Below are 7,947 nucleotides of genomic sequence, written 5' to 3'. Positions count from 1 at the left end.
ATAAATTTACAGCATTCTAACTCTCCCTTTTCCTTTCTCCCAATGTAGTCATCTCTCACCCCTTTATTTTACTTTTTAGATATCATCCCTACATATTTAGCTCACACCTGTCCCTCTGTCTATACATACTCCTTCTAAATTCTAACTTCTAACTCACTGTAGCAGCAAGCACCCCAGTGTCCCCAGGGTAGATGCCACCACAGGTTCTTGGATCTGCTTTGATAAAGGAAAGCAACTCAAAATGGGTTAACAAACTTACTTTAATCAGTCAGATATGTATCATTCACCTAGTTCAGGTGGAAAAGGTCATCACCCCGAACTTCAAAGTATACAGACAGAATTATCAAGACAAAAACAGACCAAGTAGACAGATTTCCAAACTTTCCAACCATTACATCCATACCAAACAACATCTGGGTTTCAAAGCTGGGGTGGGGGGAGGCGCTCTGGACAATGGTTTTCCAGAGTTTCATCTGATCAAATCACAGAACACTTCTCAAAGTGAGCCCCAAAACAAAGCTACACATCAGGGCTTATATAGCCTTCTCCTGGCTCAGAGAATGTAACAACCTTATTGACTCACTGGCCAATCAAGAAGTATCTTCTGAAAAACAAGCCTCCCACCCCAGGCTCCAGGTGCACTTTAGCCTAGGGGCAGGGAAGATCTTTAAATTTACATTCCCATTACACTCACCTAATAATGAAAGAGTTTTCTTGAGTTATAAATATCATTTTCCCATGTAGGTATGCAAAGTTTAACATATTAAGTCCATTATGATTTTTTTCTTGTATACCTTTTTTTTAGGCATACAAGTGTTTATTTAAAAGAATACAAAAGGTATAGGTATATAAGAGTTTCATGAGTCTTATAATGGAAAGTCAAAATTTGTATTCAGCTCTGGTCTTTTTATCAAGAATTCTTAAAAGTGCTCTTTCTCATTGAATATCTATTTTTCCCCCAAAAGGACCATGCTCAGTTTTGTTGGGTAGGTGATTTTTGGTCATAATCCTAGCTCTTTTGCCCTAAAGAATAATATATTCTAAGTCCTAAAATCCTTTAAAAGAACCTGATAAATCTTGGATTATTCTGGCTGTGTCTCCAAAATATTTGAGTACTTTTATTTTTTCTGTTGCAATAATCTCTCTTTGACCTCGGAGCTCCAAAATATGACTTTGATGACATGCCTGGTAGTTTTCTTTTTGGTCTCTTTTTCCAGAGGTGATTGATGGATTCTTTTTATTTCTTTTTCCCCTATTTTTTCTTGATAATTCATTGAAAAATAATATATACACTCTTTTTTCATCATGGCTTTCAGGTAGTCCAATGATTTTCTTTTTTTATTATTTATTTCATTTTTATTTATATTTTTTAGTTTACATCTTTCATTTCCACAAGATTCTGAGTTCCAAATTTTCTCCTGATTTTTCACTACCAAACACCCGCTACCAAACACCCAGTGTTTTCACTACCAAACACCCAGTGATCCCGCTAAATATCCTCTCCTCTATTCTGCTCTCTCCCATATCTTCCTCCATCCTCCTTCCAACTTTCCAGTATGGCAGGTAGATTTCTATGCCCCAGTGACTGTATATCACATTTCCCAATTTCTTGTAATATATATATATTAAATATTTGATTTTAAAACTTAGAATTTCAAATTCTTTCCCTTACTCCCTCATCATCCACCCTCACTGAGCAGATAAGCAATTCAATATAGGTTATACATGTGTAGCTACGCAAAACATTTCAATAGTAGTAGATATATTGTGAAAGACTAAATTTCCCTTCTTCCTATCCCAACCCCCACTAGTTCTGTTCTCTACTTTGATTTTATCTCTTTTCAAAAGTGGGTGCTTCCAACTTCCCTCTCAACCAGTTTGCCTTCCCTTCCATTTTCCCCCATCTCATCCCCTTACCCTCGACTCTCCTGTAGGGTGAGATATCATATTTAGTGTGTATGTCATTCCCTCCCGAAGCCAAATTCAATGAGAATGAGGCTGGCTCATTCCCTTTTGCCCTCCTGTTCTCCCCCTCCATTATAAGAGTTTTCCCTTGCCTCTTCTATAAGAGATAATGTACCTCATTCTGTCTCTCCCCATTTCCTCTCATTATATTCCTTTCTCAACTCTTAAATTCACTTTTTAAGTATCATCCCTTCCAGTTCAATTGGTCCTGTGCCTTCTTTTTATGTATACCTGTACATATGTATATGTAGACATACATACACACTCACATATGTATTCATACTCACATATACCCTCCTATATAGACATATATATCTATGTATTCATATATATACACACATATACATATACACTAATGTGTATATATACACATATATATATACATATATATATATGCTCACTTCTATTCCCTTAAAGTATTCTCATACTGAGAAGTATGATAAGTTAAAATTATCCTTTTTTGTGTGTTTGAATGTAAATAGTTTGACTTTGATAAATTCCTTATGATTTCTTTTTCCTTGTTTACTTTCTTATACATCTCTTGCTTCTTGTATCTGAATGTCAAATTTTCTATTCAACTCTGCTTTTTTTCATCATGAATGCTTGAAAGTCCTCTATTTCATTGAATGTCCATATTTTCCCCTGAAACATGGTACCCAGTTCTGCTGGGTAGGTGATTCTTGGTTTTAATCCCAACTCCTTTGACCTCCAGAATATCATATTCCAAGCCCTTCAATCCCTCACTGTCGATGCTGCCAAATCCTGAATTATCCTGATTGTGTTTCCACAATATTAAAATTATTTCTTCTTGGCTGCTTGTAATATTTTCTCCTGGATCTGGGAATTCTGGAACCTGGCTATAATATTTCTAGGAGTTTCTTTTGGAGATCTTTTTCAAGAGGTGATCATTGGATTCTTTCAACCTCTATTTTGCCTTCTGGTTCTAAAACATCTGGGCAATCCTCCTTGAGAATGTCTTGAACTATGATTTCTAGGTTCTTTTTGATTTCATGCCTCTCAGATAGTCCAATACTTTTTAAATGATCTCCTCTGGATCTAATTTCCAGGTCATTGTTTTTTTTCCAATGAGATATTTACCATGCCTTCAATTTTTTTTATTTGTTTTGATAAATTTATATTATCTTGATTTCTCAAAAAGTCATTAGCTTCCAATTGTTCCAATCTAATTTTGAAGGAATGATTCTCTTCAGTGAGCTTTTAAAATTCTTTTTCCATCTGACAATTTCAGCTTTTTTAATGCATTCTTCTCCTCATTGGCTTATTGGGCCTCTTTTGCCATTTGAGTTAGTCTATTTTTAAGATGTTATTTTATTATTCAAGTAGTTGACTCTCATTACATAATTTTCTTGCATCGTTCACATTTCTCTTTCCAATTTTTCCTCCACTTCTCTTATGTGGTTTTCAACATCCTTTTTAAGCTCCTCTATGACCTGTAACCAACTCATATTTTTTCTTGGAAGCTTTTGTTGCAGGAGTTCTGACTTTCCTGTCTTCCTCCTGTTCCATGCTTTGATCCTTTTTATCCCCAAAATAGTGGTCTAAAGTCATATTGCTCTGTTTGCTTTGCTTCCTTTGTTTGCTCACATTGCCACTCAATTACTTGACTTTTAAGCCTTTTGACACAGTAGAACTCTGCTAACAGAGAGGAGAGCTTTATTCCAATAGCTGGGGCTTTTGCAGCTGCTGGAGCTATTAGTTGCGTGCTCACTCTGAAACCTCCACATGCTCTGGCAAACTGTTCACACAACCCAGGACTTCCACCCAAGACAACAATCCAGATCCAAGCAGGTTAAAGCAAAAGTGATTACCCATAAGACTGGTCTCTTGGTCCCCCTACAATCTGCAGACAAGAAGCTCTGAAGCAGCCACATGGTTGGGGCTGCATGGCCATGGAGCCTCAGCTGCTTCTCAACCGAGGACAAAGGCTAGACCACACTCCCACATTCCCTATTCTGGCAAAGTCTACGCTGACCTTTCTCTAATTACCTCATGTCTATGGGTTGATAATTCTGGAAACTGCCATAGCTGCTGGCGATCTGAAGTCCCTTCAGCCAGTGGCTAGTCAGGCTGCCCTGAGGCTAAAACGTCTGGCTCACACAGGGCTGGGTTCAGCTCCCAGAGTGCTATGCTGGCCCCTTCCTGCCAGCCTGATAGGCTGTCTTCAGTAGGAGGTTAACTTCTCTCTGTCATTTTGTGGGTTCTATAGCTCCAAAGATTGTCTAGGGTCATTTTTTACTTGAATTGGAGGAGATAAAAGCAGGAGCCCTGCATAAGTCCTATTTCTGCTCTGCCATCTTGACTCTGCCCAATCCAATGATTTTCAAATTATCTCTCCTGGAATTATTTACAGGCCAGTTATTTTTACAATAAGATATTTCACATTGCCTGCTACTGTTTCAGTGGCTCCAAAGAACTGCTTCTGATTTGCTGGGACCATGGTTTTACTGGTGGGGTTGGTGTTGGATTGTGTTCCACTACCATGTAGTTGTAATTTACCCTTCTTGGCCATCTTATAAGTTGTCTTGGGCTGGAAAATTGTTTCACTCTGTCTTTTCATTGGTTCTGGCACTCTAACATGTATTTTAAGCCATTATTTAAAGGTATTTTGGGAGGGAAGGTAGGGAGAGAACTCTGGCCAGTCCCTGCTTTTACTCCATCATCTTGGCTCTGGCTCTCCCCTTTTCATTTTTGATACTGTTAATTTGGTTTTCTTCCTTTTGTATTTTTTAAATCAAATTAACCAAATGTTTATCTATTTTTAATAATACCAACTTTTAGTTGTATTTATGAGTTTAATAATTTTCTTTCAATTTTATTAATCTTACCTTTCATTTTCAGAATTTCTAAGTTGATATTTAATTGGATGTTTCTATTTTTTTCTTTTTCTTTTTTTAAAACAAAATGGGATTAAATAACTTGCTCCACATTACATGGCAAGCCTTTTCTGGGTGTGGTGCTAAGAATCAGTGCTTGGATTTGATCCCCAGGTCGTCCCTACTCTGGGGCCAGTGCTCTTACTCGCTGAGCCACCTGGCCACCCCTAAGCAATTGGGGTTAAGTAATTTGCTCAAGATTACATGGCAAGGTGGTTCTGGGTGGGTGCTAAGTGTCTGACCTGGATTCAATCCCCAGGTCATCCAGACACTGGGGCCAGTGCTCTCAATCCCTGTGCTACCTGGCCGCCCTTACTTTGTTCTTTTTCTAACGCTTTTATTTGAATGCCCAATTCATTTATTTCATTTTTCTCTTTTTGATTCATGTGTACATTGAGAGATACAAACTCTCCTGAAAGAACTGCTTTGGAAACAAACTTTCCTCTCACTATCAGCATAGAGAGAAGACAAAGTTTTTCCCTAACATGGTTTTCCTAGATGACTAGATTTCCCATTTCCTTTCTGTTCTTGGAAAAAAAAAAACTTGCTTACAACATCCTCTCCATGCTCTCCCCAAACATCTTGGCATAGGCCCAGGACAAAGTTACCCCTAGTACTTTAATAGCTCTGGCTCCCAAAATATAGTTCCTTATTGATCTAAAGGTAAAAGGTCATAGCCATAGCAAGTCCAGACCACTCATAATTACAGATTAAATATTTCTATATCTATAGATAGATAGCTTTATTTGTTTTATTAAGAATTTCCTATCTTCATATAAAATTTAACTATTTAAAAATTTTGATTCATAAATTATCTCTTTTCCATACCCCTAAATTCACTTTGGGACAGCAACCTGATCTCACTTATACATGTGAAGTTATGCAAAATATATTTCCGTATAACTCATGTTACACAAGTAAGTTAAAAAAATAAACCAACAACATGAAAAAAAGTTAAAAAATAAGCTTTCATCTCAATTTTGAGTGTATTATTTCTCTTTCTCTGGAAAGGGAATAGCATTTTTTTAAGTAGTACTTTGGAATTGTCTTGTTCATTGTCTAGATCAGAGTAGCAAAGTTATTCACAGCTGATCATCCTTAAAATGCTGCTGTTATTGTGAATACATCCTCCTGGTTCTTCTCACTTCACTTTAAGTAAGTTCATATAATTCTTTCTTGTTTTTTTTCTTCTTCCTGAAATGATTCTACTCATTATTTCTTAAAGTAAAAAAGTATTCCATGACAATCAAATACCAAAATTTATTCAGTCATTCCCCAACTGATGGGCAACCCCTTGATTCCTGATCCTTTGCCACCACATTTATATACATACACACACACACATACCAGCTCTAAATATTTTTGTGCAAAGATTCTTCTTCCTTTTCTTTAATTTCTTTGGCATGCAGTCCTTATAGTAGTATTGCTGAGTCAATGGGTAGGTACAATTGAATAGTCCTTTTTGGATACAGTTCCAAATTGTTCTCCAGAATGTTTAGTTACAATTTCACCAACAGTGCAATGGCATCTCGATTTAGATATGTCCCCTATAGCATTTGTCATTTTCCTTTTCTGTCTTGTTAGCTCATCTGATAGGTGTGAGTGGTAAGTCAGAGTTTTTTTTTATGTACATTTCTGAAATTGGTAGTAATTAAGAGCATTTTTTAAATTGTGGCTATTGGTAGTCTTGTTTTCATTTTCTGAAAATTGCCTGTTCATATCCATGACAATTTATCAAATGAGGAATGTATCTTATATAAATTTGCTTCAGTTTCCTATATATTTGTCAAATGAGGTTTTTATTAGAAAAAATGAAAAAATTTCCCCCAAAGTTCCTTTTTTCCTTCTGATTTTGCTAGAATTTCTACTACAATATTGAAAAAATAGTGATGATATGCTTGCTTCTACCCTGATCTTATTATAAAGGATTCAACCCCATTATAGATAATGCTTTCTCCTGGTGTTAGATAGATACTACTTATCATTCTAAGAAAAGTTCTTGAGGTGGAGCCAAGATGACAGAGGGGAAGCAGTAACTTTTTTAATTCTTCCGTGAATCCCATCACTAAACTTTAAAAAGTGAATCTGAATGGATTTTGGAGTGACAGAATCCACTGGGAGATGGAGTGTGGCAGAAACAAGCCCAAGGATGTGCACTGGTGGGTCGGGGCAGGGGAAGTGCAGAGCAAGCAGGCACTGCAGTGGTTTGGACTAGAGAGAATCCTACAGCAGAGAAAAGAACCCTAGCAAGCAGACTCACCCACCCCAAAGGTGATTCATAACCTTCTCACCAGCATCTCCCCACAGGATGTGAGGATCCTTTGGAGCTGGGTAAGAGCAAGCTCAGGGTCCACATCAGAGATAGCATCTTCTCCTGGGGCTATCAGCCCACACAGCCTGGAAATTTAAAAATCACCTGTCTGATTTTCCAGGTGTCAGGTTGGCAAAGTAAATGCTAGCTGCTCCTATTCCCCCTCCCTGACCTAGAAAGCCCAAAGAAAAATGTCCCACCCAGAGTAAAATCCTGAATTAGGGAAAATAACCTCAGGCTTAGGAGTCACTGAGAAAGGCTATAACTGAGGCAGTACAGAGTCTGAAGAGAAGGGCGGGAGGGGTCCCAACAAGCGTTATCTCACCTGACCAGCAAAAGCCTGTCTGAGCTGTAGTCCAGGGGCATAAAGACAGAAATCTGAAGTGGCCATACCACCCTTCCCCCACAGATTGCTCTGTGGGCCTCAGGGTAACTCAGGGGAAACAATGAAAGTCCAGTCCTTGGCCTCAATCTAGACATGCAGAGGCTACAGCACACACAGCCAACAGCCAGGCACCTAGTTCCCAGCCTGAGAAGCTGGGTCAGAGCCCATTGTACCCTAGGAGCAGAAATACACTTCAAAGGACAGGAAGTAGGCAATTACAATGGGCCAGAACAATTTGCAAAGGCAAGACCAAAGACAATAGAATCCTATTATTCTGAACAAGAAGAATCACTTTCAGGAGACATCATGGACTCTGTGTCCACACCTGAGACTACAGATTGAAATATTACCTGGTCTCAAACCCAAAAAGCATTCTTGGAGGAGCTCAAGAA

This window comes from Petaurus breviceps, unplaced genomic scaffold, assembly GCF_028583685.1.
Source record: "Petaurus breviceps papuanus isolate PSGF00001 unplaced genomic scaffold, PetGlider_PUasm1.0 126, whole genome shotgun sequence".
Classification (NCBI taxonomy): Eukaryota; Metazoa; Chordata; class Mammalia; order Diprotodontia; family Petauridae; genus Petaurus; species Petaurus breviceps.
This window is presented reverse-complemented; position numbering follows the sequence as displayed.